Genomic DNA, 17,528 nt, shown 5'->3' with positions numbered 1-17,528 from the left:
TGCTCAGTGTAAACAAATTAAAAAGAGACGAGAAGATTGAGATGTAAGGGTCCTTAAATCTAGTAATGGTTTCTGCAGAACAACAGAAGAAAAATATATCCTCCACCTCTGTGGTAAGAAGGTGTAAAGGACTCAAAGTGCAACAAGAGACGTTTACTTAAGTTGGAAGAAGCTTTCTAAGTGGTAAATACAGCACTAATCTAAGGAAGTCTCGTTGCCTCCTGTATTAGAGGGTAAATGAAAAAGGGCTCACAGGAATTATCCAGCAATAACGATGATGCATTGAGGCAAAGGGTCAAGATGATCTTCTGGAACCTCTCAGGCCTCTTTTCCTATGAAGATAGTGAAATACTGAAAGCTTTGCAGCAAGACCAGAAGCTAAAAAATTAATCTGATCTTTTGCACTATGAGGTCTTGCCAAATTGAGTCCTTCCAGTCTTGCTACTGTTATACAACCTCTTTGAGGAATATTACTCAGATTTATAGCAAAAAAAATAATAATAATAAAAAAAACATTGAAAGCCCATTAAGACAGCAGAATTCAAGCATTTGTAAGTTAAAGACTGACAGAATAAGGCCCTATTTTTAGTATTAATAGTTCTCTGTAGTTTGGGATAAAGTTCCTTCAAAAACAGTTGATCAGCCCTATGCAAATGCTCTTAAGACACACAAAACCTGCTCAGCATCTGCCTCCCAGACTACTGCCAGTCATGAAGCTATCAGTAGCTTTTTTGCTAGAGCTCACTGTTGTGGGTTTTTTTTGCACCTCTTTCCCATGACATTTCTTCTGTTCCCCTGCTGCTAACCACAGCCCCCAGGATCTGCCCCTCTTGACTTGTCTAAGGAATACGCACAGAATTATTCACTTTACAAAGAGCGATGACAACACCTTAAACATTTCAAATCATGTTTAGCAGATTTTTGGCCCAGAATATTTAGATGAAGAGCATTAAACTTGTCAGCAGTGATGACTTTGATCCTTGTTTTGAAGATCAGTGCTGGATAATGCAGAACCGTGTGTATCACCCCAAAGCAGGGCCTTCTCAGGAGATGTGTGGCATACCAAATACTTGCTTTATGAATTACGCTAGAAAGCTGTCCCTAAGTGACAGCCAAAAATTATACAACCTTCACCAAAGGGGCATATAAAAGTTCATCAATGTCCTAATATTCCAACGAAACCAAACCATCAGCTTTGTATTGCAGAAGATTTTGCTCATCCAGGGAAAATAAGCACCACCTTTGTAAATACAGGCAATGGCTAAGAGAAAGAACGACAACCCTGCATGAAATATGGTAGCTGAAGCATTAACTGTGGGGTCTTCCAGGACAGTTATTTCACAACAGCATATAAAACCTGTAGTTCTGCATAAGCAGAGCAAAAAAGCTGACTGCACTTTCCCTTCAAGCTGAGAGATGCAAGCCTGCTCAGATGGCTACTTCCCACTTAGTGGTAAAGAACAGAAAATGTGTATCCTTTCCATAAAGGATATATCATGTTGTTGGGATAAAAACAAACAGAAACCAATAACCAACTACATGATTAGTAGCCTGCCTGGTTCGCTTGCTCCCCCGTTACATGCCATCTACTAAAGATCATGTTTCCCCAAGAAGGCCCGCTTTATGTCCTTAAGGCACCTCTGTTCCCCTATTCCACCACTACTGTACATTCAGCACTTCAATATAGAGTGCCTGCTCTATTAACTGAATAAAATAAATAAAAAGCAGCAGCAATGCTGATGAAGAAACTGATAAATTGTCGTTGATGAAGCAAGGGCAGGGTAGTTCATGCAACTAATTGCTTTCACTGAAATGTAATCAGGTTTAAATCAAGGGAAAATTTCATTCTTAAGTAAAATACTTCACCTTAATTATAATCCATAACATGATAGTGACTAAACATATGGATACTTTGCCTCTACAGCACCCGTCACCCCTCACAGAGGAAAAAATGAGATTTTACATTAAACAAATCCCAAAATGTAGCCCCATCATGCATGCTCCTGCAAGCCTTCACGCAGGTGGCTCAGTTACCTCCTAAAACTTGTCTACTGTTATCTGCATGAAGTATTTACTTATGAGAAACATCATACAAATGTAAAGAAAATTTAAAGAAAAACATTTTCTGTCTCTTTGAGGCTGAAAAGTTTTCTTCCCTTACACATATATCCATCCACTAACTGAAGAAAACTAAGATATTTTTACAGTTAAAGATGAGCATAAATGATTTCTCTGCTAGTATTCATAAAGAAAACACTATTTTTTTCTTGACAATATTCCTCAAAACTTAAATTCCCAAAGATTACAGAACAATTATACAATTTGCTCCTTTTCAGGGTTCTTCATATATACCTATGCTCACAATTGAAATGTCAAATACTCTCCTTTAATAAAAATAAAATACAATGAAAATTTGACTAATGCAATTTCTCTGAAATTACTAATTGTGTGTGCTTTCAAAAAAGTGTTTTTAACTTGGTTAGCAGAAGTCAAACAAAAGTATATTTCTGACAGTAATCACAAAAGGGAATAAAAATAATCTGAATACCATCACAGACAAATATATCAAGCGCTTCCCACTTGAAAAGCAAAGGACAATTTTAAGTGAACACTTACAGAGCGACCCTGGTAATATACCAGTTTCACCGTTTCATTTTAAATATATAGAATAGATATAGTTAAGGTAAAAAACTGCATACGTTCAAGGGATGACATTCTTAAAAATAGCAGTACCTAAAACATCAAGTATCATGCTAACATAGAAGGCAATACACATTACAGAAAAGCATCACAAGCTCACACGGATGCATTAAATTAGAGAATATGAGAAGAACTTTCTGCCATTTATTTCAAGTTTCAAAAGCAATAGCAAAAATTTGGTTTACAGACAGAGGGGGGAAAATAGCACACCTGAACACCAAAGAACTGCTCTGACCATCTAGTCCAAGCCCTCATGAAACGCAGAATGACACAATGCACGACCTGCAGCCACAAACTTAACTTGTGCTAAAATCACACCTTTTTTAATAGGAACACAGCTAAACTCGATTTCAAAGCTCAAAGCAACAAGAATTTATGAAATCACAGGCCTCTTCTTTGTCATCTCAAAGCTCCTAACCCTGTGTCCTAACCAGTCTCTCAATCATGTCCAAAATCCATTTTTGCACAGCTGGCAACTCCTCAAGAAACGAAGCTGTGGTCAGCCTGTCTGCAACTGGCCTCCCCACCAGCCAGAGCTCCTTACCAAACATGCACAGACCTTTGCTGCACAGGTTGCTCCCTGAAGAAAAACACCAAGTTTTCTTAGAATATGAACCAGAACATCTTCAGCAAAGGAAATTCAAAGAGACCAGGTCAGTCAGACTAGGAGGTGTTAGCACACAACCTTCCCTGCCAGCTGTGCTTTGTTTTCAGGCATCCCTTTAGCCCTCACTGTCTCTGCTTCTCAGTCCTAGCTCAGTCTCCCTGCCGCAGGCTACTGGCTGCCGCCTGCACATCTTGCTCCTTCCTCCTCCCCTGCCCTGCTCAGCCTCCCAAAGTCTCTCCCCAAACTGAACCTGGCTGCCCCCAGGCAGCAGTTACCTCCTCTGACAGCACAGCTCTGAGCAGAGGAACAAAATCGACAAATGCTGTTTACACTGAAATGCCAAGCTGTTTCAATGAATCCACTTCACTGTAACCAAACTGTAACCGTGAGCTTGTTAAAAAAAAAAAAGAAAAGTCCCTTATTACACCAGATAGTTTGATACATTAAACATTTGATGTTATTTTAGAGATGATGAACAGCTGCTTGAAAACAAACAAATAGCTAAAAACCTACAATTCTAGAATTATTTAGCCTATAAGCTGCTACAATTTCAACATGAACCACTATTCTTTGCATTTGCTGGAACTTCCCTGGTGTCTCTACTCAGACTAAAACAGTGTAAGTTCCTGTGTGGAAATTTGCTTTCTCCAAAAAGCATCCAATTACCACAGCAAGTACAATGAAAGAGTACTTAAAACAACAGAAAAATAATATATCAGAATTGTCCCCTCACAACATCAATAAATTTGACTGAATAGATTCAAAAGCTCTCAGAGTTCAAGTTGCATTTGAAAAATCTGAACAGTTTATGATTAAATTCAGCCCAGGCTATGGAAACGTTCCTTTGATACTCATTGCTTCCTGGTCACTCACAAGTTGCATCTGAACTGGACTTGCATCAGATGTCCTGCAACTGAGCTTTTGCACGAGAGCACGTGTAGCAGTGAAATGGCTGTGGACATGATACAGAACAAGATGGCAAACTTACCTAATCCCTACCTTTGGAGAGCAAAGAACATCTAAAACATAAGGATAACTGCAGGAGTGAGTGCTCTTTTGTTTCATGCCTCCTCAAGTTTCTGATTAGTTACTACAGTTCAAGCATAAACAACTGCTGATACCTGATCATTTTCCCAGATGCACTGAAAGCCCATGTCCTCTTGGCTTACTGCACATGCGCCTCCTCTTCAAGTCAGATAAATCAAGCCGCTCTCTGAAGTTGCACCATGAGTAATGTTCAAGACAGTCCAGAACTGAATTCTTTTCTCTAGAAAGAAAAGCAGAAAGAAAACTCAGAATCCTATTGAACAAAAACGTATTTAAATAAACATTCCTAAGACCCATCCAAAACATCCTACTAGCATATCCTGATGTTGTGTGGTACATTTAAATGAAGCAGAAAACATCCAAAATAAAGGACGTCCTTTCAAAAAGAAGGGTGGAACCTAAGAGTAGAAAGACACCTCATAACATTTAGCACTTCCTTTCTCAGCACAGGCATACACTTTATAATCCTTTTATAGTACAATTTCGTTTTAAATTAAGCAAGCAGCTCCCATAAAAGAGCTCACAGATTTCCATATTAAATACATATATATTTATATATCATTCTGGATTGGATTAGATTTTAAAATAACACTTCCAGATAATCTATTAATGATTTTTTCCACTTTATTTTATACTAACACTCCAAGTTATTTCCGTAATTACGGAGTACGTAATTAAGCAAATTTTAGGAAAAGCTTAAGCTATTACAATCTCCCAGCATAGATTACAACTCCCCATACCATTATTTCTCTTGGTGTCACAAACACGCAGGCAAAGAGACAACAGATTTTGAGAATTCCAGGCCTGAGCCTCCTGGATATTCTTCGCATCCCACAGAAGTCTAAAAAGATTGAAAGACTTAGTGTGGTTCTTCATATAATTAGAAATATAATCAACACCTTGGACTACAGAACTGGCTGGTAACAGCCTGTAATGTGAGAAGTGAAGTACGTAGTCTTAAAAAGAGATTAGCTCTACCTGCAGACATTGTTTTCCTTAGATCCTTAATCACCACAGACACATCAACATTACTACAACACTTAAAGAGGAATTCAGTAATGCTAGCACAACTAATTCTTTATATTCACTGGTTTTGTGGCAAATTAAGCAGCAAAGGCAATTCCACACTCCCAACAAGAAAGCTTGTGAACTCAAGGTTAAGCTACATTCAGAGGCTATTATTTGGTCTCCTGAAGGGAGGATGACGACAACAGCAATATACACGCACAAAAGTCCCAACCTGCAATCACTGTTGACCTGTACCATCCCTGTTTTAATCATTTATTAGCACAGTAATTCCCACCATCCTGGAGGCAATGCACCAACACTGGCCCTAGGAGACGCACGGCTGCAGTGAATCTGTTCAGCCTCCCCATCCCTCCAGCAGCAGCAGCAGCAGGTGACTCTCCCTGTGCCCTGAAGCCATGCTACAGCTCTGCTTTCACACTGTGTTATCTGAGGCGATGCTCCTGGAGGACTTCTCCCACTTCGCTCAGCAGTTTGTAAAGAAAAATAAACCCTCCAAATCAGCAAAGCTCTGCCGTGCCTTCTCAAGTGGTCATTGGCACAAGCGGTGTTCTTGCAGGGGCTGGTGCCCACGCAGAAGCATCGTCTGGCACCAGGACCACATCGCACAGACACGTCCTGAGAGCAAGGTGGGGACAACAGGAGCAAGAGCACCAAAGACACAGCATCCAACCTCCTTAGAAGTGCGGGCAGCTGACCACAGCAAAGCAGCAGAGCATCTATAGATATAATAGGGAAGTGCGCTACACAGATATACAGTCTAATTCCTAATTAGCACATTGCTGTTAATAACTCCTTCCAAAAGAGGTAAGGAAGGACAGAGCATCACATTTGAACAGGTTTATTAGATCATTTTTAGACCTTAAACCTTTTTATGTATTAAAATATAGATGGTTGTCTTTATTTACAAGAAAATCACTTGGTGATTCCATGAAATCAAGGAAAAAAGTCCCAAAAGCTGGCAATCACAATTTTTACCATAGTTTTAAAGACAGGAATCATATACACCTGTGTGTATACACTCCAAAATATATTTTCTTGCTTAAGAAAAAAACACTTAAGTAGATGCTACAGATGAAACAATAATGCATAATTGAGAATCAGAAACATACCAAATCGGGAAAGATTGCATTTGATTACAGTACAGCTAAAACAGCACATTAAATTGGAGAGATGTTCTTAAAAAACACCAGCCTGAAGCTGGAAGAATGTTGCTGGAATATATTATTGAATTTCACGTGAAAATTACAGCTTTCTAATATTATAAAACATCATTTTGTAACTGCTAGCAAAGGTAGGAATTGTCAGTACCCTAGAGGAGACAACATTTTGGGGGCCTGAGGACTTTTACCACCAGATGAGTTTTGTTCTTCCTGCACTTGTATTTACTACAGCTTTAGCACAGTGCCTGCCAGGTTTAACTTGAGAGATTTTACGCACCTGTAAGCCAATACACAAAACAAGGCAATATCACAGACTTGAACTCCTAACAATGCATAAATGCACTTACGCCCTTGGTAAAAATTGTTATTTTTGTTGTAGAACAAATACAAAACCAATTATATGTAATACGGAGAATCATACACAAATTACAAAACACACCTGGTGGTTAGATTTTTCCCCTTTAGGATAACCATCACAGACCCAAATATTTCTTTCAATCTGGTATTTCTCATCCTACCAGATAATTAGAATTCTGCGTATTCAGTTCAAACACCATCCCTCACAGATGTATTTTGTTTATAGAACCGAACAAGAAAAACATTATTTGCTTTGAAGTTCTCCTGCTCATGGTGAAAGCCGAGCTGTGACTGTTAGCATTGTTCTCATCAGAGCTAGGATTTCATTTCCCATGTCCAATTTAAGTTCTGTTCAAAATGCTGCCCGCCACCTTACCGTGGCTTTGCACTCTCATGACCATATCCAGTTCAAAATAAAGTATTTCATGCAAAATACATACTTACAGAGAAGACTGCACAAACAGCATGAAAATAGCAACTGGGGCCAATTTCTTCAGAGACTCAACTTTGTCCCCAGCCTGGCTACTCTCCCTGGGTTGATACTGTGATATTGTTCTTGTACAATACCCAGGCCTTGAAGCCTTGGGAAGTTCCTGTCCCAACTCAGCGAGGTGGGAGGGTTTGTTGTTTTAACTGCTAGCTGATAACAGCTTATCAGTAAGTTTTCAAAGGTTAAACAACACATTTGCATGGGGGAAAAGAAAAAAAAAAGAAAAAAAAAGAAAAAAAAACACAACAGAAAGCACAAGGAAAATGTTGAATTCATGTTCTCCCTCCTGCTGCTGGGTCCCTCCAGCAGGAGCCAAGCACTGATACACCACGACCTGAAGTGCCATCCAGCAAAGAGATGAACCAAACTCCTGTTCAGAGAAACCATAACTGCAAATACCTCTGGAAGCCAGTGGGAAAGAAACAAAAACGCTTTCTTTCAACGCAGGAGCTAGCTTTGCCTGCTACATTCACACCGTCTGCCACACAGGGTGGAAAAAAATAACCCAAAATCTTTAAGTTTAGTCTTTAAATACAGGGCAATTTTATACCTGTTGCCAAGTTTATCATAGTGCTACGACAACTCACTGGGAAACAGAAACAAAATTAAGTCCTCAGTTAAGGCCTGCTATGATCTTTGATTTCTATCCCAAGCAAGCTACTGAACTGCAAAGGGCGGATGCAACTTTAAACTAGGGAAGAAAAATAAATCAAGTTACAGACTTATTACTAATTCATCCTGGCTGAAGCCACATACCAGCAGCTGCCGCCTCTCTCAATTAACAGCAAATATTGAGCAGTATTGTCATTTAATGGTGTTGACTGCCTGCTGCCCTGTCCGCTGTCACATTTTGAAAGCATTCTGGCACAATTTAAATTAACAACATTAATAAACAAAGCTTAGTTTAGCCCCTGATGTATCCGCAGAGTTCACAGCAGGGAAGTACTTCACTCACTCCATACATTCACTAGGTGACTAGTAATAGCTAAATCTCGAAGATGGGAAGTGCCCCCAAAACAGTACTTGTAACTCAGCAGCTCACAGGTCTTACACAGAGGTCTGAGCACAAGCTCAAAAAGAGACAGGAGTACACTCAGGAGAGCAGCTCTCTTCAAAAACAAACACCAAAAAGGTGAAACAAAAGGTCTTGGGAAAACACAAGGAGAGTGCACATTCAGCCACTGCTGCTGAAGATTTGTCAAAAAAAAAAAAAAAAAAAAAAAAAGATGGGGAAATCAGCCCTGCGCCGTGATTTCTTGTGACCCCTTCTATGCTCAGGGAAGTCCAACACGCCCACAGCTGCACTTCCCCTTCCTACCCTCCTGTGCCCACAGCCACACAGCCTCTCGCACCCACTAGCTTTAAAGCAAGTAATTATACAAACAATGCAATCAGAGCAAGCAACTGGAAACGATGCACTTCTCCCACGATGCCTCCACAGGGACTTCAGTGGCCTACTTGCTCCGTGGGGTCAAGTCTGCTGGAAGCCACTTAGGTACAAGCGGATACACATACTTTGCATTTCGTTTACAAGATGTGTTCCCAGCAAATCAGCAGGCAGTGGCACCTCGGAGGCTCTTCCACGAGCTGATTGCCAACTGGGCCAAGGCCAATGTGTGACCTGAGGAGGTGAGGGGATGCTGAGCCAGCCAAATTGGACTGCAAGGTGCATGCTGGCAACGTAGATACTACGTGAAAAGAACAAGCAGCTTCTGTACAGCGCTCATTACCGTAAAAACTAGAATAACACCATTCAAATCAATATTTATATTGGAAAAATCACTTATTTTGGAGGTAGCGATCCTTTGTACTAGCCGTTCTGCACAGGCAGCTGCATTGTAAGCACGGGAACTCCCCAGAGAGATGCTCTGAGAGACCTGTCAAATGTACAAGAGAACAGCTTTGCAAACAGGCAGGTAAAAGCAGGCTTGGGATCCATCGAGCACTTTGAGCCTCTGCGAGCACACTTCATTGTTTTGCTCAGTCGGCTGGAAGTCCCCTCATTTCCTCAGGTCTCACATCCGTACCCAGTGCACCTCTAACATCCAGCCCAGTTTGTTAGGAGCTCTCATTCCCTCCAGATTCCTCCGCCACCTTTGTGCTGATGGTGGCTGAGGTCTTCAGATATATTAAGGGACGTGACTAATACCTGCCATCCGTACATTGTTACCTTCTCCCTCTCCTCTCCTGGAGGAAGAGTCATCAGTGAAGTGCTTGTTCTACTCTATCTATTTTAAGAGCGTGGGTTTTTAGCATCCATGCAGCACCATTTCAAGCTAAAAAAGGTAAATCTGAGAAGTAGACTATGCTTCTGCAGGGAAGACTGAACGCTTATGACATCTCTTGGTTCCTGTAAAAACCTCTGCCTAGGTTCAGACAACCCTCTCTTCTGCAGAAGTTTTCTTCCCTTCTAGTGTGCCCAAGAAGCAGAGAACCACTGCCCAGATTTGTGCCCAGGCTCCATGCCGCAGATATGATCCAGATATGAGCAGCCTGCAGATATGATCCAAGACTCTGAAGGTACCTGACTGCTCCCTACAAAACCAAGCCAGTCAACACAACTTGCCGTGTCAGCCGATAATATGCTGCACCACTGTGTGTCCTGGTCGGAGGAGTAAGGAGCTCCTACATAATTACACCACCTCACTGTAATTAGACTGCTAAAAGCACATAAAGGTACAAATAACTGAGGCCAGATCTCTGCTCATCAGAGTGGGATGAAAGCTTCCAACTCAAAGGAGTATTAAGTATTACTTAACCTGATGGCTTCTCACCATTTAAGGGAAAAAAATGGAAAAGGAAAGATGGGCCGTAAGGGAGAGAGGCCGGTGAAAGGTAACTGTATTTCTTGCAGAAGCTGTGTCAAAGTATGAAGAAAAAAAAAAAAAGACATTGCACCATAGGAGGTTGGAAGGCTCAAATCTCTGGACCCCAAAATGTTTATTGTGCAAAGCAGCCGATTCATAGTAAGCATGCTTCTGCTGCTGCTGAACTACATACGCCTTTCTACGTGACACAAAGTGAAAACCTAAGTATAAAAATAAAATAGGAAAAAAAGAGCAGAGAGATCTTTGTACCTGGCACAACACAGCAGCACAACGGCTAGCAACATACACAGAGCTCTAAAGCCAGTTCCTCGATTTCACAGCTTGGACAGTTCGGCAGAGTGCTAGGGATAACAGCCCCGAGAACACAGCTGTTGCACCACACCTTAGCTAACAGAAAGCACTGCTCATCCCCGGTTAAGGGCACCACGTCACCTGCTAAGAACACAGCGAAACTCTGGAAGCAGGGAATGAAGATGCATGCAGAAATACTGAAGAAACTGAATCCACAGAGGCCAGCAGAAAAGGGACCCCACAGGAACTATTCCTCTAGCAATACTTCTCCTAAAAGAAGGAACGATCTTCTCCCTGTGCGATTTGCCTTGCAAATAAAATCCACCAATAAGGACCACCCTTTCCCCATCATTTCGTTAAGTTACTCCCATCCCGCTAAGGAGTAGGCTCAGACAGGTTAAATGAACTCGTGAGGGGAGAAGAGTTACTGATTACTGTTTCTTAATTACTAAAAAGGCCCATCCTAAAAACGAAATGAACGCATTCCCTAACAACTAGGGATCTCTACCTCCCCTTTTCTTCCTTTTTTTGGTTTTACCTCCCCCAGACTATTACCTGATCATCTATTACCTGACTATCTGCTTCCTTCACATCTATTGTCAAAGAGCAGCCCAATTCCCTACCCTATTTATACCTTTTACACCTCAAACTTAGCTCTTTTTCCTGTTTTTACATCCACTTGCCAAAATTCATACAACTCCCTCTCTCTCCTCTGCCATCACCACAGGCATACCCAGTCATCCTCCCAGTCTCCAACCCTAAAGAGAAATCCCAGCTTCACTGAACCCAAAGGCTCAGCCAGCCCCAGCATTCACCCCAGCAGCGTGACTGTATTTTATTACAATTATTTCTGTTCCTCCAAATGGGAGAGCATCAGAAGAAGAGCAGGAAAGCCGTGTGCTTGGCTTTCCTAACCCCTCCTACAGCTGAACACAGAGGCAGGCTATGAAGTAACAAGCTACAAATGCTGCTGAGCATAGTGAAAGCTGCCCAGCCTTTGGAAATCCTCCACACAACAAGGCAGGTCATTAAGGAGTACAGGTCTGCCCTTTTAAAAGTAGTAAGGTTTTTTGAAGCACATACACTGGTATTTTCATATTTTGTTCTCTCCTCAAGGTTGGGAGTATATTTTAGAGCGACCACGAGCTTCCGAAGTAGGTTCAACATGTAGTTTCCTTCTCTCCTGAGGTAGTGGGAAAAAAATGAAGAAACAGAAACCACAGCAAAACCACAATTAACCTACAAAGACAAAATTAAGTGTTGCAAGCACACCCACATCAGAAGTCTCTTTTTCTCTGCAATTAGCTGCTGGCAACAAACTCACAAGCCAAGACAGCATCCCTGGCTCTTCCACACCCACCTTACACAGGGGTATACTACTGCCAACACACAAGGACCCCCAGTTACACTGCTGGCCACTCTGAATTTTCAGCTTCCCAAAAGCTGATGTGGTGCTTCTTCCTACTGAACGGCAATCTCTGCAGGCCTCTGGAGAAAGAGGCCAAGTACTGAATAAGATACAGATAACAACCAAACCGTGGCTGTGCCACACTGCTCGAGTGGCAGAAAACATTAAAAGATTTATATTGACAGATTATGATACAGTTCTATTGTAACAGCAATCTCCTGTGAGACAATCAGGCTATTTTCTCATGAGAAACTTTTAATATTCAGATAAATGGCATTCAGCATATTAAACAGTTACCCTGTATCTTATCAGACACCAGTTAAGGATGGTGCCCTCATGCAGAAGCTGCAGAAGAGAACATATTCCAAGGAAGCAGCTCATCGACCGACTCACAACTCTCCTCTGGGAGGCTTGGCCTCAGCCATACCCTGTGACATGCAAGCACAGGGAGGATCCTTCCTCACCAGGATGAAGGTGACCGGGGTTACTCACCCATCAGGACTCAGAAGAAATCAAATGCACTAATTAGCTTGAGCTAGGGAAACCTATAGCTATGCAACGCCTTCTTGCAGCGCTTCTTGGGTAATCAATAAAGCTAACAGCCACCACCAGGGCTGTATTTTACATCTTATTTCTCACCAAAGAGCCCAAAGGAAGTCTCCCTACGTCTCCAGCTGACAATAGCAGCAATAGCTCCATTCTTCCAGGACAGAACAGGCTGTAAATATTGGCTGAAAACACTTATTCCCGCTGGGGACTGGTAACTGTCTTTAATTGTTGGCAGCAGTTGGGGCTGGGGGAGTCTCTCTTGTGCCAAGCAGCGAACAAAACAAATGAAAAAAGGACTGTGCCTTGCACATACTGCATTACCTGAACCTAGGTCACGCTGAAGGGGCCATCTTGTAACACCCATGGGATTCCTGTGCTTGCTTTTCAGCTGAAGAAAATGGGTTGAACAAGAAAAACATATTTTAAAACAACTCTGTGCAACTCCTGAAGGTAATTAAAAGGAAAATGGCTGAAAAGGCGCACTGTCCTTTGTGCTTCAGACTGCAGACCTGCACGTGGACAGTGATGCCCGTTAGCATTTCTCTTTCAGTTTTACATCGATTGAGTTCGCTCCAGACATACAATCCTGGCATGTTAGGAAGGTATTTCTGACTAAGCATAGGTAATAAAATGCACACCATGAACAGGAAATACATTTGCGGAGCATTGTATAACATCAGCCACATCAATATGGTCTGTCAAACATTTTTCCCCATTCCTTCAAGCAGATAACGTTCAGGAGTTTCTTTAGCTTTTCATAAGAAATTCTTCACATCAGCTGATCAATATAAAGCAATTTGTGGAAAAAAATAGTTTGTTCTATTATGAGACATCTGTTTTACTCCTACCAGATAACTGTGGAAGCTGGGTTGCAAACCCAAAGGTCAAAGCTAATAAAGTAGGAAAGGGAGCACGCAAAAAGGAGGAGATTTCTGGATGGGCAATGAATATGAAATAATCCTTGAGAAACTGTCCTGTTTGTTTTCTGAAGAACTGCTACTCATTGTACAGGAAAATGACGAGCTCAGTTTGTGACCCAGTGAACTTTAAGGCTGAAGAGAAGGAGAGCAATAGCAGGTGGCCTTTGATACCAAGGTCTCTGCTCTTGCAGCTTCAGTATCTACTCCATTGCTCCAGGCAATCACTTGCTCTCATGTGATTCCCAGAAAGACCAAGTTCTACTTCAGAGTTTAACACAGCTCAGTTAATGTTTCCAAGATGTTGTTTTTGAGATGAAACATGAAGCAATCAGAATGATGTGGCTTTTTTTTTGTGCCAAGTGCCCAAGGTAACAAAGGTAATCAAGATAAAGGCACAAAAGGTGACAGTAGGTACCTAATACAGGTATGATTTTCTAGGTTGGCTTTTGTGAATATCATCATCTGAGATTACATAAAGGACAATTTTCTTTAGATGATTAGAAGAGCCAGCTGAGAACACTTAATGCTCACTTCTGCCTCCCCTTTGGGCTTGCCTTGTATCTTCTTCTGCGTAAGCAATGGATTGATCAAACTTCTTCCTGTCCACACGCATCATTGGGAGGCAGTACAGAAATCATCTCGGAATAGCTCAGAAGCCAATTCATCGTACAGGTAACGAATCTCAGCTGCACAGGACCATACGTATTTTGAGAACCACAAAAATTAACCCCAATGCCAAAAATAGTCCCTTTTTGCAAGGATTCTGACGCACCAGCAGTCTGCATGGGTAAGAGACAAATGTTAGCCATGAAAGGATTTAGTAATTTTTCAAATTCACAACTTGCAAGTATCAGTCTCTCTGCTGATAGGAGAATAAAGATGCACCACAATGAGAAATTATTCCTGCAGAAGAATCCTCAGCACGATGCTGAGTTCCTTGTCAGGAACGGTATAGTGGAATATCTTTTTCTTTAGTCAACAGCCCCACGTCTTCAAACAGGCAGCTTAGGCTAGAAGGCTAACAGTTAAGAAGCAAAACAGTCACTGCTCATGGCTACAGAGCAAACAGCCCCACCACATGCAGTCACCTATGGGACTGTTCTGACCAGTTCCTGGCCTTCTACATTACACCCTTCCATTCCTTCCAGTGTTCTTGGTACATCCGCACTTCAAAGAGAGACTAGAAATTCTGCTTGCAGAGTACCTCCTGGATGTTGCAGTGAGAAGCTTGAAGAAACCTCTCACACAAACACGCCCAGCTTCCAAGCTCCTGCTCCTTGAATAAGCTGCTCAGAAATTTGACTTCTATTGCAGCATCATACAATCAGATGTCCTTCTCCTGCCATGTCTTGGGATATAATGCCTTAGGGAAAGGAGGTGAGAAAGGTACGTTGAAAAGTACTTGATGTCACTTCTAGAGTTTCTAAGCTGCTGTGCCTTTTCTGCTGCCAACATCGGGGAAACAATGCTGCCGGATCGCAGTAGGTCTCCTGTACAGCCCGTGTAGTGTGACACGGTGGTACTGGATTGGAGAGAAATGACTCTGAATGGCTCAAGTGTCAGGCTTGATAACAGAGAGGAATCCTTTCCTGACAGACATGCAGCTCAGAAGAACATGTATTGCTTTGACCTACCCTCCTTACTGCAAATTCATATACAGTTTGCCTTTTTTTGTTTGTTTTTTTTTTTTAAAAGGGCCAGAAAGAGTGAAAATAATTCCTAATCCACTTATGTGCTTTGGCATCACTAGCCTAATTTCTGTTTCCACTGGTAACTACTACTTACACTCTTTGCAGTTCTACCTTCTGGTACATGTGTGCTTTTCCCTCTAACTAGAGAGAGTGAGAGCTGACACTTTGCTCACCCCTTTTCCCCCTCCTGTTGAAACCTTATTTCCACTGCTCTAATAGTTCTTGACTTAACTGGGACAAGGAAAATTATTCTGGGCTCCTCTGTCCTAGCAGTAAGGCTATTCCATATTAACTATCCAGAGCACTGAAAAGTCATACTGAAGCCCCAGGCAACCACTCTAGCACTCCCTCAAATTCATGGTTTAATATAATTGTCCATTTTTACTGGATATGTCTATAGCCACTGCATACTGCTACATATATATACACTTTCTTTTTGCACAGAAATATTTCTGTAAACAAAATTCCGTTCGCTGCTATGCATAGAACTTCATTTGACAGCATTCTTCCCAAGTCGTCCCAATAAGCTGAATTTCTATGCAACACTAAATCCAGAGCTATTTCATAAGCAATATGTTGTTTTTTTCATCTGTTTAAGCAATATGCTGAAGCATTCATAATACTTCAGAAGTTTTAGCAATTTGTACATACCTAGAAACATAGAATGATACCTGTTGGTTTTGGCATACAATGGAAGGATCAGACTTCCAAAAGCTGCTGACACTGCTGCTTCCTCAGCCTCTGTTTTAATCTAGGCTATACTTCCAACCTTCCCCAACAAGGAGTGGAGGGGGCAGAACTTTTAAGTAGTCTCAAACTCTGACCTTAACTTCACATCATCCAACGTCCACCATCAACACCACTGTGCCAACACATTTTTCTTCTTCTGGGGGATGCAAAGTGTTTCTGTATGATCCTATTTTTCACAGCAATGAAAAAGAAAATTTGGTTTGCCTCATCTATAGCAGTTTGCAAACTACAGCACGTGTACCATCAAAGATACAAGCTCTTTTCAGAGCAAAATAAAATGAAAACCTGTAGCAGCATACATCACAACTCCACTACTGAGCTTTGTCATTTCTGGTGCTGAACCAGCAAGGTGAAGCTCTCTTTGGTATACTGTGACAAAGGAAATCACCTGCAGTTTTCAGATAGCACTTCCCATGAACTGTCAGTCATTCCAGCTGCAAGAGACAGTGTAACAGGTAAATCACTGTTACTTTCTGTAAGAAAAAAAAAGCATCCAGAAAAGCCTTTCTTTTGAGTTGCATTAGCTAAGTTTCCTAACTTTTCCATCAGGCAAAACCTGGCTGGTTTCAACTTCCTAGAGTCCGTACCCAAAACAATCCACCACGATTTGAGTTCACCACTATGTTACGCTGTCCAGGTTGTACTGTACTGTACAATGCTTCCCCAGGACAAGCTCATTTTGCAGTCTGCACTTTGCCCATCCTGACACTGGAAACAGAGAGCTGGCTGAAGGCTGCTATCAGTACAGGGTAAAGCAAATAAAGATACCAGTAAAATCACTTTTTGGATAAGTCAGCCAGTGCAAACACAGCTGTCTAGGAAATATAGAGAAGCAGGAATGTACCAAAGCATAACTAGGTAGGAGTTTTGTTAGACCTGAAACTAAACAGAGAATACAACATCCTCTGCTACTGCTGCAATGTTCTGCCAAGAAAACATTAAGCTATCCCCTTCCTAATTGCCACCTCAGTTAAAACACAACCAGTTCACAAGCACACCGCTCAGTTCTCCAGATGCAACACAGGCTACAGAACAGCAGCACACACACTACCAGTTTTTACATGGGAAACTGTGCACGCTCAGGTTTTCACCCCCCTCCCCTCAGAGGCCACAGCTAAAAGTGACCATGCAAATGCACGTGCAGGGCTCCCAGCTCCCCCAGCAGCCGCAGAGGCACAGAGCACCACTTCTATGCCTGCTGCTAGCAGGTACCTCAGTTTGCATGCAGATCACCATCATCAAGTAATGAACTAGTCCCCTGCACCACAAGCTGCCAAATTCATCATCTCCTCCACAAAGACACCTCAGGAAGAACGAATTCGCTGCCCTTGCTGCAGTACAGAGCAGGTGGGCATAACTTAAACTCAGAGAAGGACCTGCGGCTGAAGCTCTCTCCAGCTTTCTTTGCCATTAGCAAACACACAACGAAACACATTGGTAGATCCATTGGAGCAGCAAGCAGTTTTGTTTTGTTTTTATTTTTTATTTTTTTTTAATCTTACCAGTATTCTTTTTAATAGTTTATGGGAGAGCTCATCACTCCTCACTGTCATGGAAAATTACATCTCTCTTGCAAAAAAAGGTACACAGCTGTAGTTGTACAGGTACATACACCGCATTAAGGTTTAAAACTCTCTGGTTTATTGCAAACCTCTTTTGATCCATGTACGCGTATCACTGCCACAGCTCTGTCCAAATCCT

General features: G+C 41.8%; 1 protein-coding gene across 9 annotated transcripts in view; it reads right to left on the bottom strand.

Moving 5' to 3' along the window:
• The window catches only part of MAP3K13 (mitogen-activated protein kinase kinase kinase 13), a 72,364-nt gene that overhangs the window by 41,460 nt on the left and 13,376 nt on the right, over window positions 1–17,528 (bottom strand). For 7 of the 9 annotated variants that reach the window (XM_082767102.1, XM_082767101.1, XM_082767103.1 and 4 more), the window contains one exon: window positions 4,429–4,574. The exons of 1 other annotated variant lie outside the window; for it this stretch is intronic. The gene's annotated coding sequence lies outside the window, so the exon portion shown is untranslated. Of the gene's footprint in view, window positions 1–4,428; window positions 4,575–7,344; window positions 7,417–17,528 lie in introns of those variants that run through there. One more of the 9 variants, XM_082767108.1, reaches the window with a different exon arrangement.

The sequence above is a fragment of the Aythya marila genome (genome assembly GCF_965140915.1).
Source record: "Aythya marila genome assembly, chromosome: 9".
NCBI classification, from domain to species: Eukaryota; Metazoa; Chordata; class Aves; order Anseriformes; family Anatidae; genus Aythya; species Aythya marila.
The sequence above is the reverse complement of the archived record's forward strand: the minus strand, read 5'-3'. Positions and strand labels throughout refer to the sequence as shown.